The 22,519-nt window shown below is 42.0% G+C and overlaps 1 protein-coding gene across 1 annotated transcript in view; it reads left to right on the top strand.

The window, feature by feature from the left end:
• Positions 1 to 22,519, top strand: part of FAT4 (FAT atypical cadherin 4) — a 340,538-nt gene that overhangs the window by 245,783 nt on the left and 72,236 nt on the right. The gene's annotated exons all lie outside the window — the stretch shown is intronic.

Below are 22,519 nucleotides of genomic sequence, written 5' to 3'. Positions count from 1 at the left end.
CAAAATTTGGCAGAGAGGTAGTCCCTAGGTCAAGGAAGTGCCTTTTGTAGGTTTGGTGTAAATCTGTTCAGTAGATTCTGAGAAAATAGCCTTTAAATCAATATATATATCTGAGCCAGCTTACGGTACGCTTACCGTACGCTTACGGTAAGCGTACGGTGGCGTGCGCGAGCGCGATTCTGATTGGCTCTTAGATCTTAGTAAACATTCGAATCGGCCGAAACCAGGAAGCGGCGGCCGCCATTTTGTCTCTCGCACTGAGAGTGATTTTTAAAATATCAAGCCCAAAAACATGTAAAGGGGCTGTTTTGACAACTCCCTTCCACATAGTCATGTTGAGGGAGTCCCCAAACATCCCCCAAGTGCAAAAACGGTTTTATTTTTTTTTCGGCAATTTCGCGGGGTACGCTTACCGTACGCTTACCGTAAGCGTACGGTAAAACAATAAAAATAAAAAAAACACTATCCACACTTACCCCACCCCCTGTGCTTTTGGTGGCCGAAGGCCACCAAAAGCACAGGGCTTATGTTAAGGGCAAAAAACACTATCCACACTTACCCCACCCCCTGTGCTTTTGGTGGCCGAAGGCCACCAAATGTACAGGGCTTATTATAAGGGAAAAAAACTTAGCATTTAAAAAACCGTACTAATTCACTGAAAAAACCATAGGTTTCACACACGTTATAGTTAGGAATTAGCATTTAAAAAACCTTGCAAATTCACTGAAAAAACCATAGGTTTCACACATGTTATAGTTAGCGGAAATTTTACTGATAAAAAACCAGTGAAATTCCCCCGTTATAGTTAGCGCAGGCAACTATAACTCACGCGACTGCAATCTTCTGCTGATGACATATGTGTCTTTATGAAAAAAAAATATTTGTAATATATGTATAGCTAAAAATGTATGGAAGAAGACATGGGCAAATAAGTGTCTAAATACAGTATTAGCATCAGCAGAGGATTGCAGTCGCGTGAGTTATAGTTGCCTGCGCTAACTATAACGGGGGAATTTCACTGGTTTTTTATCAGTAAAATTTCCGCTAACTATAACATGTGTGAAACCTATGGTTTTTTCAGTGAATATATATATATATATCAAAACCAAGTTCCCCTCCAAAGGAAAAGAACGAGCCACACCAGTCCAACAAGTCAAAAACGTGCTTTATTCAGCATTCCAGGCATGACGTGTTTCGTCTAATTACTTTTTCAAATGCCCAAAAGATTCAGAAATGCTTGAAATGTCCACCTTTTAAAATCAGCTGGCCTCGCTACGATTGGGTGAAGCCTTCTGGCAGGTACTAGGGAGCGTCGTGAAAACTTGGCACTCCAAGTTTCCAAAAAGGCAGTCATACATTGTAGGTACTCCCCCAAGTGGGCGATGACTGCCTCCTCTCACCTTGCACCCAGATCTTTGTGGAAACGAGCGGGTGACTTGGAACATTCACCCCCCCGCAGGGCACAGCTCGATCCCCAGAGCATCACCTCAGTGTGAGACGCTCCCTCGTGCATTCACGGTCCAAACAAATGGCAGGTCACAGCTGCGAGATGCGGTGGTTCGGCGGTCTCCCCAGTTCATGAGGTAAGCCCAAAGAATTGCCACTGCTGCCGCCGAACTGCTTGTGGGGTGGGGGCTCCAGTGTGCTGTGGCCACGCACACACAATATCAAAACCAAGTTCCCCTCCAAAGGAAAAGAACGAGCCACAAAAGTCCAACAAGTCAAAAACGCGCTTTATTCAGCATTCCAGGCATGACGCGTTTCGTCTAATGACTTTTTCAAATGCCCAAAAGATTCAGAAATGCTTGAAATGTCCACCTTTTAAAATCAGCTGGCCTCGCTACGATTGGGTGAAGCCTTCTGGCAGGTACTAGGGAGCGTCGTGAAAACTTGGCACTCCAAGTTTCCAAAAAGGCAGTCATACATTGTAGGTACTCCCCCAAGTGGGCGATGACTGCCTCCTCTCACCTTGCACCCAGATCTTTGTGGAAACAGGCGGGTGACTTGGAACATTCACCCCCCTGCAGGGCACAGCTCGATCCCCAGAGCATCACCTCAGTGGGAGGCTGCACCATTCCCGTTGAATGCAGGGAAGGCTACGCGGTACAGGAACCATGCCGCCACCGCGAAAAGCACAACAGATGTAGTTTAATAAGTAAGCATGACATTTGGGGGCCCACTGAAGGGTGAAAAATTGCTTTTACTACAGATGACTGCACGGAGCCCACTGGGGGCGATACTGAACTCCAATTAGGACATCGTGTCCCAGCATGCATCGTACTAAACGAAGGTATTACCTGTGATCCCCTACGGGTCTTAGCATGCTCTTTATAAGACTGATTGGAGCCGTCTGCGCAGTCATCCAAGCTGTCTATGAAGAAGAGGCTTCCCGCCTCGAAACGCGTCGACAAAGGAGAACTTTAACCCCATGTGGAAGATGCTGGCTTTCTATCTTAATAAAACCCTCTGGTTTTAACAACTGCTGTCAAGTGCGCCTCTAAAACCCTCGGGACTTTGGAAAACAATATATATATATATATATATATATATATATATATATATATATATATATACCACACAGAATCAGCTCGCTGTGTCGACAGGCAGGGGATCCTGCCGAAACCCGTTACAGCCCTAATATTTACCCAATAAAAGCATATTTTGAAACTGAATTGACGTAGTCGGAGTCTGGCTGGATGACTGTCTGTGCCGGAAAACTTGGAGACTACATATATATATATATATATATTCCATTCAAACCCGCTCTCCTCCGATCATCAAAGCAGGCATGGCAACACAGAATTTAGGAGAAGTGTTTATTTAGGCGAAAACACTCATAGGGCGACGCGTTCCGGTGGTCACAGCCACCTTGATGATATATGTATAAGGCACTTGGCATGAACCAAATATGCAAATGTGCAGAGTGTAATACTTTTTACAATTTCTGATTGAGGAGAGGGGCACCATGACCCACTTGGACTTGCTTTTGCCTCTTGTGATACTGACCCTCAACAATAAATTTAGCTGCCTCATTTTCACTCACTCAGCAAGATCATCTGCACTGCTTCCCGATGTCACTGCACTTAGAGGTCAAATGTTCAAACCTTTATACATGACCTGCGGTTTACAAACAAATAACCCGCATTAAAAACACAGTCTTCTAACCCAAAGAAAATGTCATTTGCATCAAGTATTTATTTGCAGAAACAATGTGCAGAATATCCATATTCACAATACTGCGCGGCTAAACAACTGATTTCAGTTGCATTATTTTTTTTTTGTGCAAAATGCCCACCTCACCCATGGAGGCTGGGTTAAAGCAGAAATGCTGCCATCTAAAAGTGTTTAGAACAATCATAAAACTCTTGCAGCCACTCTGTAACAATCACACCTGTTTTCTCTTTCAGGAGGCCAAAGGGAACCGATTCCTAATGTTTGAGTGGGTTCATGTGGGAAACGTTCCGTTTGCACCTTCAGACACTGGCCTCCTCTCTGTTCCCCCCCCCCCCCCCACACCCCTCCCTATAATGCAGGGCTTCCAGTCTGAAGGGGGTGGGGTCTAGTTAAGGAATGTTTGACCAACAGATTTTACTGGGACAAAAATGTTATGTCTGCTGAATCGTTTTCAGTGTCCCAAGATAATTATGTGTTTAATTTACTGGTCGCTGTATAAAACACGTAATCTTACTTCGGTTTGATCTCTAATAACGTTTTCTGTCTCTGTGCGTTTGATCCTCTCCGAGGTTTTATTTTATGTTTCGTGTAGGTTGCTGTTCCTTTTTCTATCTTCAAGTTTATGACCAATTCCTGACTGATTTAATTTCCTTGTATTTAATGTTGATTTTATGCCTTCTATTCAGGCTCAGTTGTGCTGTATTTTTTTTAGACACAATTCTTTTGTACTGTCCTGAGATGTGCCTCTTATGATGAACAATGTACAATTCTTTACTGAAGAATGAATCGACTCTGTCCACGCTTTGCTGTTTGTGCGTCTGTCCTGTGTTAACTTACCCGCTTGCGCTGGTGTGACTTGCACATCTGATGGAAAGATCCAGGTATTTTTAGTTGAGTGATCAGACCCCGCTTAAGCCGCTGGTCGTCGTTCCCAGGGGCCCCTCATTATTTCGTGATATCCTCGGTCTCAGCTCGCTCCTAAATTGTTCTGTAATCAGTTTTCCTACCCTGGGCGCATGCTTACGAGGCACTTAGGGCAGAACATATGTTAGATCAGACATTGTCTTGTGCTGGGGGATTACAGTGTTCAGCAAAGCTTAGGGGTCCATGTGTTCCAGAATTAAACGGGACAAAGATAGCAGGTGTCACTTCGCAAATGCCCCACAGTAATTCACAATATATATATTGGCAATTAACTTTTTCCATTCAACTTTAAATATAGGCTGGTGTTGTGTTTGATAGACTGTATAGAAAGATGTATGTGCCGTGTATCCCCTACATAACAGATTTAATTCAATTTGCTTTTGGGTTCAGCCAGTGCCCGTAACACCACTCAAATAAAAGCACTAACAATGTGGTGCACATATAGATACACTATAACTTTAGACTTTATTCCAGTGGATTGTGCCAGAGCCATGGAGCTGAAACACTTCACGCTTCGCTGCGACTATCCCGGAACTTCCACTGTCTGTCTTGAGCAGCCCCACTGTAAAATGGAACTGTATGGACCATGACTGTGATAATTTAGATGACCCTTGAGGAACTCACTTTTTCTTTTTCGGTCACCAACTCTTCAAAGTCACACTGCAATAGGGGTACTGTGACAGTGTCATCTGGGCGGTCACCAGTAGTAATTTGCTTCACTCTGTATCCCTAGACCTCTTCGTTTGAACATGGATGTCAACTGCAATCTGCTAGCAAAGGGAAAATATAGGAGGAAAGGCCAATAAGTCTTTCCTTAGGCACCTATTGGCGTTGCCAATGATTTTTGGCAGATGCTGTGCAGCATGGCCTTAAGGAAAAAAGCAAACAAAGGTGCAATTATGCAGCTGTTGCTTCCTGTGACAGTCCCTCCCCCAAAAACAAATAATAGGAAAGTGAGAATGGGGGCAATGGAGGAAGTGATGTAGGGAAGCAGTGGGGAGTGGGCAGAGGAAGGGAGGCGCAGTGCATAAGGAAGAGCAGCACAGGGGCAAGGGGAGAGGCAGATGAGCAACAAGGAGCACAGAAGCACGGGGGAGGCAGGGAGATTTGCTGGGAGAAGCACACAAGAGAGAGTTAGAAGTATCAGGGAGATATCAACAGAAATCACGAGTGTGTGTATTTGATGGGGATGGATGGAAGCACACAAGGGAGAGAGCTGGAAAACACATGAACTCTAATGGAGTGGTTAGCAAAATGAACAAAAATAGTTCCCTGAATTTGAACATTGAAAAGCTAGAAGCCAGCAAATCAGAGAGATGGTAAAGAAGCTATACTCCAGGGGAGAGGAGGTCTTTTCCAATGGATCTTTTGCAACCAAGTAGCTCCTGCTGTGTGATAGATTTGGGCAAATTTACCTATGCATCACTCCATCTCTCCTCGTATACGCAACCTACACTGCCCCCCATTCATAAAAGGGTGCCATTTAAGGCTATGATCTTAACTTACAGAGCTGAAAGGACAGAAGGCTTAGGGCCTCATTACGAGTCTGGCGATCCACAGAACGCCAGACTCGGGGGGTGTGCAGTGGTGGCGGTTTTCCGACCGCTCTATTATGACAAGGGCAATTGGGCCACCCTGGGGTCGCTGCAACTACCAGGATTCAAAGATGGCCTGTGGTGGCGTGGCAGTCTTGAGGCCAGAATATGCTTGAAGTGACCGCTGCGGTCCCTCCAAGCATATTACAAATGTCCTCTCACCCACAGTTTTCATGACGGTGAGCCCACCATAAAAAACCTGTTGCGAGAGGAAACAAAGGTGCCTCAGGGCCATCGGGTGCATGCAGGGGACACAAATTTTGCCCCCCTGTGTGCATGCACCCCAGTACCTGCAGGGCATGGACTACACCAGTCCATGCCGTTCAGGGACTGAGTTTGACAGTCGCATTGCGGTGCTTATTTCATAGGTCCCACTGTGGGAACGGCAAAGGAACACCCGCCAGACAGGAGAGAACTCATAATTTGACGGGCGGTTCAACAATGGGTTTGGCGGTGTGGGAGCGGAGCGGTCCCGCTCTCGCACCGCCAAACTCATAAGGAGGTCCTTAGACTATCTGCCGAAGCTATTCCACTTGTATTCTTCAGGCAGAGACATAAGGTTACTGGGGCCAAGCTTTTGACTATCCTCTAAGGATATCATGCCAGAAGCCGCAAACGTTCCTTTGCTTTTCTAGCTGCCAAATATTAGAATTTACGTCCTATCACAATGTGTGCTCAGCTCCCTCTGTAGCTATTTTTCGCAAAAACCTGAAAACCTGGTTCCTTCATTGAGACTAGCTTTCCTGATACTCAGACTTTGCAATGTGTCCAGGGTCAAGTTAGGGTAGCTGTTGCATGCAATACATCCCTCATTTGTTTATTTATACATACTTTATCTACTATACAATGACAGGCTCATATCTCAGTGTGGGCAGAGGTGTATTTATAGTTTGCTGCAGATAGCATAGATAGTCAGTGCACCTGCATACCACTGCCTTGACCCTTAAAGTGAAAAGTTTGTATCTGTACCATTTTTCCCAGATTCCAGATGGAAAGTTTGAAAAGGGAGAAAGCAACTGGGACACCGTCAAATTATATCTAACCCATTCATCCTTTCATGTTCATAGAATATCAAGAAACGTGACTTACTGATGGGTGCATTTAGCAAGTAGGATTTTAGAAAAATCTCCAAGCTCAGAAGAGAGACAGTCTATCTTCTGCACGTGCTTCTGTGCACCGACTTTAATTCTCTCAAGTAGATGCATAACCTGGCTAAAGGCTTCGAGAGACTATCAGGCAGAACTCTGATAGAGTTCACCAGAAGAAAGTTCTTACCTGGGACACAAAAGGTTAATGTGGAGCAACCAATACTTCTCTTTTCTACAAAATCCAAGCCTCCAACCACGACCTTGGATCGATTGCTTTAGGCAGATTTAATTTATCAGTGGCTCGATTAATACTGATTTTAATTTCAATGCTGTCAAATGTAATGCTGTCAAGTCTTTGTGAATTAACTAGCCTGAAATGTGCTTATTTTATGTCATAAATAGTTTTTATTATGCTGGTTATTTAAGTGGTCCTCTCATCCTCTCTGAAGATTAATGTTATTATGATGGAAGAGGGCTCATGTTAAATTTAACAAGCTATTGTTCTCTTTTGTGTGGTGGCCACCATAACTTGATTTTGGTTGCAGAACTGGCACACTGCCCATCTTTGCCTCTGCTTGCTCCCCTCTGGCAGAATACATTGTTACACAATGTGTGTATGGTTCACATGCCAGCTGAAGGCCACATCATTTTCCTTTGATGTAAGATGCCTCTGCTCTTCAGAGCGGTTGGTTTCGTAGATGTTCAAAAAGCAATCAAAGGTGGAGATTTCATAGACAAACTGGAAGATTTTCGATGTATGAATTCCGAGAAACTGTTTTGAGGCAGATAAGGAATGCCTTTTACCACTGTGCAGCACAATCTGAATAGATGCAATTTATACTGTTCAAGGCATAGCAACACTCTATGAAGGAATTCAGGGCAACACTGTGCGGGAGCTCAAGGATTCACCAAGAGGGTTCTATCTTAAAATACATTCACTCACAAATCTCGCCGCAGAGAATACTTGTGGCTCTACAGAGACTGACAGACCTTTTCCACTGTAGGCAAATTAGAGCTTTCCAAATCAATTGAAAACATCCATTGCATTTAGAATTTACGATCAGTCAATGATGAGAGGTTAGTGAAAGTTTCAAAACTTTTATTTATTGTAAGGTTAGAATATCTAACCTCTTTATTTAGATTAGTGCATTTGCAGAAGTATAAAATAGAATTGGTTAAGAGTCAGCATTAGAAAAAAAGACACAGTGTTCTATAAAGAAACCCGTGAACTAACTAAAGGACCTATTCTAAAATAGAACCCATAAAGAGTTCCTCTAGAGAAGAGCGAATAGAAAATTAACTTCCGAGTTCCCTACAGCTGCAGTAACAACTGGAAATGAGAGGGTGATCATTGCAGTAGCATTGTCCACCAAAACTCCAATTGCAGTCTCAGTAGAGAAATAGTTAAAGAAATCCACTTTCCATAAAGAAGAGTTTCAGTTAAAGGAGAGATCCAGCTGCTGGACCACTGGAACGGAAATAGAAGTCAGAGAAATCAGAGAATCTCTGCCTAACTACCTAGGAATACTTATTAATGTACATTCTTATTTTCGTAACGTTTCAGTAGGCGTCCTCTGTCGATATCCAATAAGTGTAGTTCCCAAGGTGGTGTCGTCGTTCACACGATGCTCCTTCTTCCAATTCCCACAGTCTGTACCCTGGATGCCATTAGCCGATTCAATGTATTCTATACTTGTTCCATGAGGGAAGGTTCTCATGAGAACCCTCTTACCTATGCTAAAGGATGCTCTATGAGCTTGAGGCATGAACAACAACTAGTCTGTAATATGAAAGCATCTATCAATGTTATTTTGAAACATCATTCATAAAGTCTCAAAGTCATTATTTAACATAAACTCTTTTAGTAAGCTTATTGTATTTTAACACTTTATCTAACATGGTGTGAGGAACATGATGTAATAATCAGCACATTTCTGAAGATGTCACTAATCCAAAGCAGTTTTTCCAAATATCTCTTTCATGTAACTGTGAGCAAGAGTCAAGTGAGGTTTATGGGCCTTGTTAATATACACGTTAAGAAATAGTTGCTTAGTGCAAACATTTTCTCTGAAACACACATTAATATGCATGTATTTAGGTAATGTATTTTCAAAGTTTATTTTACTGAGGTTCGAAACATTATGCATTTTTTTCCATTAATCATTTCCTAACATAAACGCTTCTACAACGTATAAAGCATTTAAGTGCATTTCTAGACAGGTAAGTATGTCAGTTTTGTAAATTAGTGTTCATTTCTTCCAAATACCACCTGTGCTTAATGTATCTGTTGGTGTGCTTATTTATTGCTTTTTTTCAATGGCAGTTGTACTGTGCATGACCATGGGAGCTCCCATCTGCATATACTCTCCTCCTGGGAGCATACTGGAAATACTGACAGATGCTGGCATTTTCATCTGGAAGGTCTTAAGCAGAGTTGCTCACCCCCACTTAAACTCAAACCAGGTTGTGACATACCAAAATATGGCTACATCCTTAAAGATGCTCTATCACATCATTGGTCGAACATGAACACCCAGGGAGGCAGCTTGTTACAGAGTTTGTAGGTCCTACCATCTGATGGTAACCTCCTTTTGGAGTTTATCTGCAATTGGACAGTGACAATTTAAATATGTTTTAAGAGTTTTGTAAGGCAATATATAAATAACTTAGACTTGTGTCCTGCATAGCATCAGCTTATAGAGGTACCTGAGAATACCACTGAGTCAACACAGACAGGTATAGCTAACGTGAGTGCAGCAGGTGCAGTGGCACCCGGAACCATGAGGGTGAAGTGCTCGTTGCGCCCTATTTCTGACTGTTTTACCACCCAGCACTGTGCCACAGTATAATGTTTGTGTACTGGGACTCACGGTGCCATTATCACGCCACTAAGGCACTTTATATAATCTTCAAGGTCGGAGGTTAAATAAGTGCTTAATCATCACGACCTCGGGTTGTAGCTGTTGAGACCCATTTTCCGGCGGTTTGTCTTTCAAGGCGGTGTTTTTCAGTGTTTACGTCTCGCCGCCAGTCATGTTCACGCACACCTCAGGTATCAGTGCAGACAAATGGCCGCAGGTCGACCAACAAAATAAACAGGAAACTCGAGAGGGAACCCTTAAGCGGGGTTCATGTTTCACCTTAGAGGGGGAAGCTTTAGCTGTGCGGTGACTGATCTCGGAGGGCTGTTCAAGGACACACTGTCCGAAACCAACACATGCAAACCGGCTGCTACTTGAAACCAACAAACTTCAAGCAAGTGGGGAACGCACCGATTCATTTAGAATTGTGTTTACCAACAACAGTCCACTGGAAAACAAGCATTTGCACTTTCTCCCGTTTGCCTTCTCTTTCTTGTAGCAAAGGTTAATTCCTTTATTTGAATAATATTTACCTCTCGAACTCGTAAGTGATATATATTGCATAAGTTAGGCGGTACAGTCAATTCAGTTGATACAATCATGAGGCTTACTGCTATACCAAGTTAGTATAAGTGTACTGGGATAGCAACAGTAGCGTTTTACAGCTGTGTCTATGCTAATTTGTGCCCATGACGTGTAAGCTATGTAACCCATCTTTAACCAAGATGTTGATATTTCTACTAAACAATGCAAATGACCGGTCTTTATAAGTGCATTTCTGAAATCGGGACAGGTAGAGCATTTGCTTTGCAAGTCTACACAGTGATCTGCGATTTCGCCCATCGGATCCTGCAGGCAGTACCGCTCACTCCGTCTCTTTACTCCAGAGTCCAGTCCTTCTTCCTGGTGGCCACCGCAGCTCACCAAGCAAGCGCTAAAGCAGGGGATCCCAGTTTTGTTGTTCCGCAAGGACCAGGCCCTTGCCAGGTCTTTAAGATATGTACTTGAAATACATTTCCATACATAAAATTATAGGTTGATTATTTACATAGTCGGTGGTATTCTTGAAATCTAGCAGTGGATCGTGGTTTGTGGACCTATGCTGGACTCCCTTCCACCTAAGATACCAGCACACGCCTGCTTGTTGTTGCTTCTATGAAAGTGGTGTTTGTGGGACGAGTGCTGACTGGCTCATTGGATGTGGCCTTCCTTCATTAGCATCTCTCTCTCCCCCACAAGAATGACCTTTCTCACACATTAACACAGATACAGTGCTGTCTTGCACAACCAAACAAACACACAAAACCCGTTAAACACACACAGCACAGTGTGACACACATTTGCAGCACCTAAGTCTCTCATTCAAGCAGGACCCATCTCATCCATACAGCGCCACGTCTCTCAAATGTACGCTGCACCGTATCTCCTTCCTTGCTACAGGATACATCACAGTCCTCTGACAATTGCACAACATTGCTCCTCTTCATTTCTTGCAACGTTCTCTTGGTTCCTGTCTCTATTTTGGCTTTAGCATCATCTTTTCAACAGGCCACGCTACGTAACACCCCACTCCTCAAATCTGTCAAAATGGTGGATCCCCAGAAGTGAGCAAGGAGGCAAGGGTGAAGGGAAAGCACTGGAACAGGATCAAGCTGTGAGGCTCACACAGTGTGATTCACACATAGGACTGTCCTTGGTTTTCCCTCTCTGTCCACAATGGGTGACGACGAAAGAAGGTGTGGTTGATGCATTGTTTCAGGAGCCTGGGACATTAAGGCGCCGCAGATCAACAGTTCCGGAGCCCATTCAGAGTTGAAACCTTCTGTAGGGACTGTAAAAAGTACATTACTTAACATTTGCACAGTGTGTTTTTATTCCGCGCTTATGACGGTGTGGGCAGCGTAATGCTATTCAACTCTATTTTCTTCTGAATAAGCATTGCTGACATCCTGATATGTGCTTTTCAGCCTGGTGCATTCTTCTGATTGGCCAGACAGGCAGGCAACCTTCTCTCTGCCCACTTCCTGAACAGAAGCAATTAAAACAAATGTTTGTCCTGTTGTATAAAGGCAAGAGGCACGTTTCACAAGTAAAATACTGTGATCATATATTTCAGATTACATATCAATAGCCAATGGATAATTTGACTTCCTTTATATGGAGGCCCTCTGTCCCGATCAATGACTATCTTTTCCCCAAGTGGAACTGAATGGCCTTTCATTGTGGAGGAGTCAGACGCATGGCCATCTCTTCCACTGTCCCTCAGCTGCCCCGTTGCTACCGCGCCTGTCCGGTTAGGGAAGAACATCCCTATATACTATGCCCATAGCAAAGAGCAGCAAAGTACAAACTTGTGAAGTGCAGTTCTGCCTTTTGCATTTGTGAACGGATACCAAAGAGTAGACACTTTTGGAAACTAGTTCCACAACTATAGAAACCCATGCGGGCTGATTCACAACAGCACCTTTCAGTATTGGAAGTAGTACTTCAGGAGTACTCTTTACCATACTCATATGCGTTTGTGAATCAACCCCTAAACATCCATCTTCCTATTCGTTTGAGGGTAAACAGGGCACAGTTCTTTCTGTTTGTACTAACAATATGAATATTTCCTGAATTTTACCACATGACGCCCTTTTCAGATGTTTTAGGGCCAGCTCACAGATGCATGTAAAGCTATGTAAAAGAGTACTACAGGAATGCTACTTTGTGTATTCCAAAATGCCTTAGTGAATTCGCCCCATGGGATTGTCACTGTAATCTACAGCCACAAGTTTCCCACCATGCCAAAGTGTAGGATCCATTGTAGAGTCCAAATACAAGTTTTTACTAAAGATTTCTTAAATACTGCTTACATGTCAACAAGGTTCTTCCATGTCTGTATCATAAGCTATACAAGTCCCACACTTTTTTGGTGTATTTGTGATGACTCATTCGTACTTGTAAAATGCTAGTCTCCTCTGGTAATATAAGCATAGTTTAAAAAACACCTCTTTTAAGGACACCAGTAATATTGTTCACTGGTTTGCAACTAGAATCAAATATTGCTAACAGGTAATGCTTCCCTTAGCTTTGGTCATTGTGGGACACATGAAACCTGTGACCTCAGGTGATATCCAATCAACCTGATGTAACAATATATACACCGTGCATCTCAGAGAGTCAGGAGTGGAACATTAGACGCATATGCCCGCTACATGCCCTTTTTTACTCACATTGGGCCAGTCTCTACATTAAATATTAACTCAAGGAACACTCATTTTGGTATTTTGATATTATTCAGCAAAAGGCTAAAGTAAAAGCCAGAACCTAAATCAACAGTGGATGCTACTATTTTTATAAAAGGAATACATAGGTAAATATGAACTATTTTAAATAACTTATCAAAAGACACATGCTATCCAAGGTTAAAAAAAAGTATATTCAGATATGTATTTATGGATTTAATGATATGTTTAAATATGGTTTATTTGCAGGCCCCCCATTATGTTCTTAGTTTAGATCTATATTTTCCCAACCTAATAAAAGGTTGCTCTACCTACATGGACCAAAGAGTTCGGCATCCACTGGAGAACTGACGATAGCGCAGCTTTTTAGCATAAATCTGTGCCACCTTGTGTTCTCCTTTCATTACATGGTGAGGAGCTGACAATATCTTGTTGAGCCCCAAGCACAAAATTAGGAGACAGAGGAAGCTCTTCTAACCCCATCAGTGTGTGAATTTTTTCAATCACACACTCACATCGAATTGCATGGTGACACAACAACCTTTCTAAAAACAAATTATATATTTCTAATAGGTTTAACTGCTTCTGTGGCTACATTTAACTGTGATGTGTTGAGCTACCTAAGAATCTCTTATGCCCATAAATTCATGGTGCACATTTTAGTGTGTCTAGTCAGGGGGAAGTCAAGAGTTCCTTTTCAAACTACTGATCAGTGGCGTGTTTTGGGGAACAGGCAAACAGTTTGAGAGGTTTTCAGTGCAAACACCAAGTGACTATCCCAATTCATAGGACAGAACTAAAATGGCTGCTCTTACCTAGTGCATCGTGATTCATCTCCCCTTTCTTTATCTATTGTGTGTGATAAATGCGTCCTCTTCCAGGTTTTTCACTTGGAAATGAGTTTAAAATGCAGAATTGTTATATCATTCCACATTTTGACTTTTCTTCCAGGCCTTTTACCCTGATAAATTTCAACAGGTTTGGCTTGCCAACATTTCTCAGGGGAAAACAGCAGGCGTGCCGCCATTATTCACAGCTCCTGGTTCAATCCCTGCACAAACGCCATTTGCCGAGGCGTATGCATTGAACTTATTATTTGGAATCAGGTCTTTAGATGCACATGAGCACTGCAGTTGCTGTTGTGGTGATCTCTATACATCAATCATGATGAAAATTACAAAAACCGGGCATCGTGTTGCTTTATTATAGGTAGGAATCCACCCTTCCACTTCCTTTTGCTCTAAACCTCATGGTCTAAGCCTAATGTGTTGAAAAGGGCGAACTATCTACCTCTCCTATCACTCATTAACTTTATGCTTGCTTTTGACCATGTGTAATGTTTTTGGCTAGGTCCACTGTATGCAAATACCAGAAAAATACAAACATGCGTGTGGAAGAACTTGTCTGTACATAGTTTTAGAGGAATACCTTTGTGTGACACAATCCTGCCTGCTGCCAGGTGCAGTTGGGACTTGGGCTAATGGGCATATCTCCTTGCTTCCTGTAATAGTTGTTATACTATTTGGTGATGCTCCCATTGGACCTGTCCCAGACCGCTCAGGGTACAGGCCACCAGAAATAAAAAAATAAATAAGTGGAGTGGAGAGAGGACACAGCATGTGCTACTGAGATAGACATATATAAGAAGAAATGTAGGTTCTTACGGGACAGTGGCAGCTCCTCTGCCAAGGCAGGAAGAGTGTCGCCCAACTGCATTTTTTGCGGTGGAAATAGGAAAAATACTATGTTTATTTTCCCTTTGTAATGCAGCTTAAGACTCGTCTGGGCTTTGGTTGCACCTCATGAGTACCAGTTTATAACCCAAATGCAGCAATAAGCAACAGAAATGTAACCAGTCAACCTTTGCAAAAGGCTTTCCATTGCGTGGAAAACGTGTTGCTTCGTTGTTATTAACTTTTGAACAATTTGCGCTAGAAACAAAATTTTTGTTTGTTGAAATCTACAGATTATGCAGCAAATGATGAGATGTGTGGCAAATGTGTCAGATCTATAATTATGTGGAAAAGAGCAGTGGCCGCACAATCACATAATTCCAGTGGCCCTGCTTATGTGTGTTATGCTGTTGAGTGATTTTGCGGTTTTCCTACTGGAGACATTACTGTCTGTGGTTCAAGAAAGCCCCCATCCGTTGAGCCAAAAGCGCAAATGCGCATATCGATGACGTCTCATTTTTGTTGTGCGCTGGTATTAGAGCGTGCCGTTTGCTAGCTGACATCAACCTCAGTAATAACTTCTGAGGTGAATCTGTTCCATGCACTTGTTTATGAGAGGGAATAGGTGTGGACAAGTTATTAGAGATACATTTCCTTATTAAACAAGCATTTGCAATGCAATAGGTCTCGCATTTACGCGAGTTTAAGTTATTGGCATTGTAAATGACAATGCCTTTTATTTATCTTTTAAAAACGAAAACAAAAATAAAAGGCATTGTTATTTGCAATGTGAATAGCTCAAACTTGCGTAAATGCGAGACCTATTGCATTGTAAATGCTTGTTGTTACTTGCAATTCATAAGTTTCAAATCCTAATATAGCACAGTGAGCTATGAATTCTTATTCTCGTCAAAGAGTTGCATGCAAACTGCATGGTATAGGTTAGAATATTTAGTTTTTTTCAACACTCTTTCATTCTCTTAATGTTGCCAAAAAGGGTTAATTTGGGTAGAAAGGCCTTCTGGTATGTTTTAAATCCTGAGTTTGTGCTTCTCCAGACAAAACTCTTTTAAAATATACTGCCTATCAGTATATACGACACGCGTTTCCTACACCTTGTAAACCTCATTGTCTTATGTAACATTTCACTGATTTACACAGGTAGGGTTCATTGTCTCTATATAATGTGCATGTGATGTAAAGTGCACTGGTATGAGTAGCTCTATAAAACAAATGAAATACATCTGGCAGAGGGGCTATGGAGAGATGAGGGGCAATGTCGAAGGGTAGTAATGAGAGAATCCGTGGAGAAGGAGGTCTGGGGGGGCAATAAGGATGGATTGTCGCATCGGGCGCCGCCAGCGTGTGTGGGTGCTCACATGGCACAGCAGTGCAAATGATGCATCGATTTACTTACCTCTAAAAAGGTCTGCTGGTGCACCGCAGAATGGTGCAGGAGTGGGCTCCCACACAACCTTTGTAAGTCTGGACCCACATATCTGTTGCTGGGCTGCGTTGGCCCGTGATCTGTCACAGTTTATACCTTAGCCCCTGTGTTTTTCAAAGTCAAGTGTTAAAGTTGAGGAAGTACAAAACTTCAATAATAGACACTGCAAACTCTAGGGTTGCATTTTTTACGAAAAGGTAAACTCTCCTTATTGCAAGGTGTAGAAGTGTCAGGCCGCTGATTTCATGCTATTCAGATACCATATTTCACTCCGGAGAAATAGTTTTTGTGGCTGATGCTCTGCATTTACAGGTTGAAATATAACATGTGGTTGCCCTAGCCCAATGAAAGTGAGCTAGGCACAGCTGTACAATATCAATCTCACAGACAAAAATGTGTCAGGAATGTGTTAATATTATACATCTTCAAAATGCACTCAAAGCAATAGACTTTTGCCTATTGTACAGGATCCAAGGCACAATTGTTATGCGTTTTTGCAGCTAGTAAGCAGCAAGCAATTTTCGGGCGGCCATTTTGGTATTGGTCCATTAGTCGGGCACAGGAAAGTAAGGGTCCTGCAGTGCACTGAATTTAGCTCAGTGGCACATGTTGAAGGCATCTACTTTTGGTTTATGGTTACATCATAAACTAGTACCATCATCGCGAAAAAACGTTTCTGCATCTGAAGTCATAAATCTGGGAACAGAGCCTGACCATAAAATACCACAGCTTTTACCACAAACGCGGCCTCCGGGCTCTCTCCAGTGGACACGGTCTCACAGTCACCAGGTCACTGCGTTTCCACAGACAGATGACTTCACGTGTAAATTATGCCTTTGCTTACAGTTCCCACTAACTGCACAGATGTCAGATTTTAGTAATATCGTTTTTTTCACCTTTGTGGGGAAGAAATTAAAGAGGGGTCACTGAGAAAGTGATCTGAACATGTGGAAAGGCAACAAAGAAGCAGCTTGTGCACTGCGTTTATTTGAGGTCATAGTTGAAAATTGTTAAATGTCAAACATTGGCATTCAGATTATTTGCAGTTTTATTCTCTTTGGGTAGTGAATGCAGAAGGTCCAAGTGTGAGACTTCCGTTCCATATGTGTAACCAACCTCTTGCTTTCTAGTGCATTTTTTTTACAGTCTAGGACAGTGGTCTTTCAAACGTTTTAATGCTGTGCCCCCCGTGAAAAAAGAAAAAATTGGGGCCCCACTCAAAATTTATCACAATTATTCTATTAAATTGTCAATGTTTGTATATGTCTAACAATGCAGTTAATTTATTTACTGTTTTAACAATATAATCAAATACATGATTCCCAAACATACTGTTCTGGTCAGACAGACCTTACTAACATGTAAAAGTGTTAGAAATGGGGGTGGAGGGTTTGAAGAATATTTGGTGTCCCTTCCCTTTTGACACCTTCTCCCAGCCAGGATATAAATGACAGAAGACGTTAGCAATGGCCCATTACAGATGGCTTACTGCTGCTCAAACCCCCCTCCCCCCCCCCCCCCCCAACAACAACACGGACAACAAAGCACTGTTATCAGCATAGTACTTCTTTTGGCCAGAGTCCCCTGGGGTCACTTGAGGCCCCCCTGAGGGGGGGGGGGGGGGGTTAGGCGCCACCAGTTGGAAGACCCTTGGTCTAGAGCATGTTTGGTGCACCAAGTCTGAGAAAGAATTGATTGGCCAGTACATGAAGACAACCCTCATTTGAACAAAAACGTAAAGAAGTAGGCAGGAAGAAAACTCATGTGGATAATTTTCTGTGCAAGGTCGACATGGTCATACCTCTAAAGTTTAAATGGAAACCGGCCATGGCATTGAGAGATGTCTGCCACAAGCAGCCAATTTACCTCACCACAGCTTCTAAATCCACTTGCTTTTGCTGAGCATTGTTGCCTGTAACGTTTACAGCTTTAGGCACACATTTATGAATATACATTTAAGTGATCAGAGGGAGAATTTCCATTGTATTTCAGGCCAAAGTTAATCAGCTTGGGGCCAGAGATTTAGGGAGCAAAGAAAAAATTATATTTTCCCATTTTGGCACCGCCTCACCTAGAAACAGGGTCCTTTTGCCTATGAGAAAGTTCAGACTGTCTAATTGTGAAAGACCTTTTGTGAGCTTGCTAAAAACTTACAGTGGGCTTACAGCCCACCCATTGTTACCATAAGTTGGTTTTATTGTCGCTCTCTTTGGCTCGGTTCTTATTCAGTGGCGCACCTTCCTCTTCTTTTGTTCGTCTCATACCTGCAGCATAGCTTCTTTACTATCTTGTTGATTAGCCAACTCATATCCTTCCACTACTTACTTTTGGGGAAATACTTTTTTTTTTCTTTTTGGTTAAGCACTCCACAAGGGTGTCTGTTTTTTCCATCTCTCTCTCATGAGCTTCCTCCCCCGTACTCTGTGTTGCTCTTTCCTTCATGCAATGCTTTCTTTCTCTAATTTGCTTTTGCTCTGCCAAACTCCACCGCCTTTGCACTCCAGGTTGCTCTTTTCCTAGTTTACTTAATAATGCAGACGGATGCTTCAAAGGATTTTTTTTTTTTACTTTAGCCATATTGCACAGCATAACAAATGCTATGTTGCCAGGCTAAAAAACATTTATAAAACAAGAAAAAGGAAGTGTGGGGGGGGGGCATATAACTCTTTAGAACCTGGGCTATCAGTACAAAAGAAGAAAAGGAGCGATCTAGCGGGACAAATCTGCCAAGCACCTTCTGTCTTCAATAACCCCTCAATTGTTATTGCACGTATTTAGCATTTTTTCATACACTATTTAGATACTTATATTTAGATGTCACGTTCTGAAGACCTCATAAACTCAAAATCTCAGATGTACATGAAGAATATACTTAAAAACACATTTATTTTACACAATTATTGCTAGAACTGACATGCACTACATCTTGTTCCAGGATGGATCTCTGGCCGACCGGCTTGCAGAATCAGGGACCCAGTAACCCCGCAAGTGAAATGTCAGTATAGTTAAGGCTGGTGTCTTAGTTAAAATAATTTAGTATATGGTGGCTTTAAGGGCTTACACTTTATTGTATTTTCTTGAGGATGCCAAGGCTTGTTAGGCTGAAACGCGTCAACCACACATTATAAGAAGTCCACCCTGAAGATTTAAAAGGGCTATTTATTTATGGACCGCCATTTTAATCCTGTCAGATGTTTCATAGATGAACAAACCCGATGGTCTCAGCTATAGTGGACCATCTCTAGATGGACCACATTGGGAAATCACAGCTGTCTTGAGCTACAACTAAGTATTATGTACAAGGATGCTGTAGTTCTCTTTTTAAAAATGTTGAGACTTTTTCGATACGTGATGGCGTAAAATGCATTTCTATCCTACATGTACATCAGAGATTTCAAGTTTATGAAGTCTTCAGAATGTGGTATCTATATATAACTATCTAAATGTTGCATGAACAAATGCTAAACATGAACAATAACAATTGAGAGGTTATTGTAGATAGAAAGTGCTTGGCAGCTTTGTCCCGTTAGAACTCTCTTTTTTCTCTTTAGGCTAAAAACCATTGGCAAAGCCAGTAAGGCACAGAAGCAAGACCTATTGGTTTTGCCATTGTTTTTTCCATATTTTATTTTAATTTTGTTTCTAGAGTACTGGGTGAAATTAGAACACTGAGCATTCAGAAGGCACTTGGTGAGGTCCTGTGGTTTTCTGTAATGAAAAGTTGTTCTAAAACTGCATGGTTTTGTTTGGCCTGGTCCCTGTCCCAAATAAAATGGCACAATGTTTTACGGCTCTGGAACACCGAAAGGTGATAGAAAGGAGTTACACTGGCATGCCCCAGGCATTTGTTCTCCCCTTTGGATGAGCAGACCATTCAGCTTCGCCCGAACCATTCTTCCTCTCATATATGTAATGAGGTCTCAAATGCCAAAGCTGCTTAAATACTTCCCAGTGCATGTAATCTAGCACTTACAATGCAATACAAAATTGGATAACTCTCATTGTCTTATGTGACTATTAAGGAAAGCCGCAGTAAAAAGTGTAAAAAAAAAAACTAAACATATGGCCTTTAAGTCACTTTTTGCATATGGATTGCAGACACATAGCCTTGGGAATCAGGCCACTGGTAGGCTGGCTGAAGGGAGAAGACATTAGACGAAAGACCGTTAAGGTAAAGCCATGCAGAATACTGATTCTGAGACACATTCAACGAACAAGCATTTGCAATGGACTAGGTCTCCCGTTTGCGAGAGTTTAAGTTATTGTATTTGTAAATGACAATGCCTTTTATTTATATGTTTTGATAATTAACACATAAATAAAAGGCGTTGTCATTTACAATGCCTATAGATCTTCAAAGAAGCGGCCGCCATTGTCTCCGTATGCTTAGAAAGTGAAAGCACGTATGGTGCACTGAATGTTGCAGGAAAGCATATCTTGCTTGCAGTAGGAGAAACTATTTAAAGAAAATAGTGCTTACAGACTAAAAAAGACTCACCATGTAACAACTGAAGTAAACGGGCCAGTCCTCATGGGAGGTTACGAAGATGACAAGGCGGTACTAAGGAGGGACTAACAAGCCTATTAATGAATCAGAAGCTGGCATTTACGAAGGACAATGACACAAGTCAATGACATGTATGGGCAGAGAGGGGGTGGGGCTTCTATTCCATATTGCAATACAGTATGGCTCGCAGAGCAGCGCATGCGCTACCCAGGCTCGACCTAAAAACAGAATGCAATGATGGGAACATTAAACAAACTGGAGGGAAGCTCGTAAACAAGCTGTTTGGTTTGCAAAGTTAGTCCGAATAAATTCTCTCCAGAAAAAAATCTTTGGAGATCATTCTGGTATTTGCTAATCCAGGTTAAACAGCAATTCTGTTTTTTTCTATTATAATTCATTGCACTCTTGTGCATTTCATTCTGTTAATGTTGTTGCAGATATTGTCATTGGAATTCATTGTGAATGTTAACTTGAATTTTTGAATTTTTATTTTTAACGGTGAAAAATGTCGCAACTGTAAATATTTGTGACTGGACTTTGAAATGGCAGAACCGTTATCTATGAACAGCACTAAAAGCAGCAGCACAAAGTTTTAATATTAACTGTTTGTTGCGCAGACCTGAGTGCAATGACTGTCCTTCGTCAGTGACCATGGGTGGTGAAAGTTGTCGAGGTGAATTCTGCTTCCAAAATGAATTCAAAAGATGAATTTTACAGCACAGTTGTCCAAATATAGTGACTTAAAATGTGTAGTTCGTAGTAAAAGTTTGGAAGAGAAACTTGTGAAGTATTCATAGAGTGGAAGGTCTGGCAAAGTAACGTGGATTAATAAATCTTCATGAAGCAAATGGAAATGTGTTCACTGATCACTGTGGGTTGCTTTGGGATTGCATGGGCCGAGTTGAATCACCTTCAGGCCATCCCATCCTGAAGACAGCTCCTCAGCATGCAACTAAGTTTCGCTTTTACTCCTGCATCAGGACCAGCTCTCCTTGCAGTTATAAGAACGTGCTTTTATAAAGTGTTTTGTGGCACAATTCTGCCACATCTTCAAGCTATAAATTGCAAATTTTACTATTACTCAATTTAATGGTGCTCAGCATATCAATGTGGATGGGATCGAAAGGTAGATCCACCTTGCAGGGACATGCTCTAGTGAAGTTTGTATCACCACAGGTTATTTACATACAGCACGCGTGTTAACTCACTGAGACTTCCCACTGGTTTGCAGAGAGACTATATGGATTTTACAACATGTTACTTTTCCGTGCCACTAAACTTAATTTAAATGAAATCTGTGCCTAATAACTCAGACTGTAAAATGGCTCCGTCCAATAACAGGGCAATTTATCCTCAATTTATTTTTAGAACATGAATAAAAATGCTTAATCACCTGTGAAATATAACAACTAGAAAGTTTTCTTTTCATTAACTGTCGAGAGAGTGATTCAATTGAACATGGTTGGAAAGCTCCCCTCTGATGACAAGTGTGATAAATACCATTGCAGGTTTTTCTAGTTTCACTTAATTCCAGAGTAATAAACACTCAGTAACTAGTATTTCCCCAATCATGAACACTCGCGCCTTCTATTTTTGCCTCCAAGTGTTTGGCAGGATGGCAATAACAAAAGGACCATATGAAAACAGCCGCATTCTTTGAACACCCGTTGCTGGAAGGACTGTGCATTTATTAGAAAACGAATTAGTGTTTAGTAGAAAAACATCTGGAGCATTAAATGATATCGTGATAACATTACAATGGATTCGTGTTTCTAAAGAACTAATCACATCCCCACTTTATAAAGTCCACAAGGGTGCTCATAAAATAATAGAGTTATTACAGTGTTTACTGTGCCTTGTCACGGAGGGAGCATGCCACAGCATGCCGATGCCACATTCAGTGCTGCTGCAGAGCCAGAGCACTGGGGTACATCCGGGCTTTAAGAGGACATTTCATTACATTGGCATTGAAGTGGGCAGGACTATTGAGGGATGTGGCTGTGTTGCATGTAAATTATTGACA

The sequence above is a fragment of the Triturus cristatus genome, chromosome 2_2, assembly GCF_964204655.1.
Source record: "Triturus cristatus chromosome 2_2, aTriCri1.1, whole genome shotgun sequence".
In the NCBI taxonomy this organism is placed as follows: Eukaryota; Metazoa; Chordata; class Amphibia; order Caudata; family Salamandridae; genus Triturus; species Triturus cristatus.
This window is presented reverse-complemented; position numbering and strand designations above follow the sequence as displayed.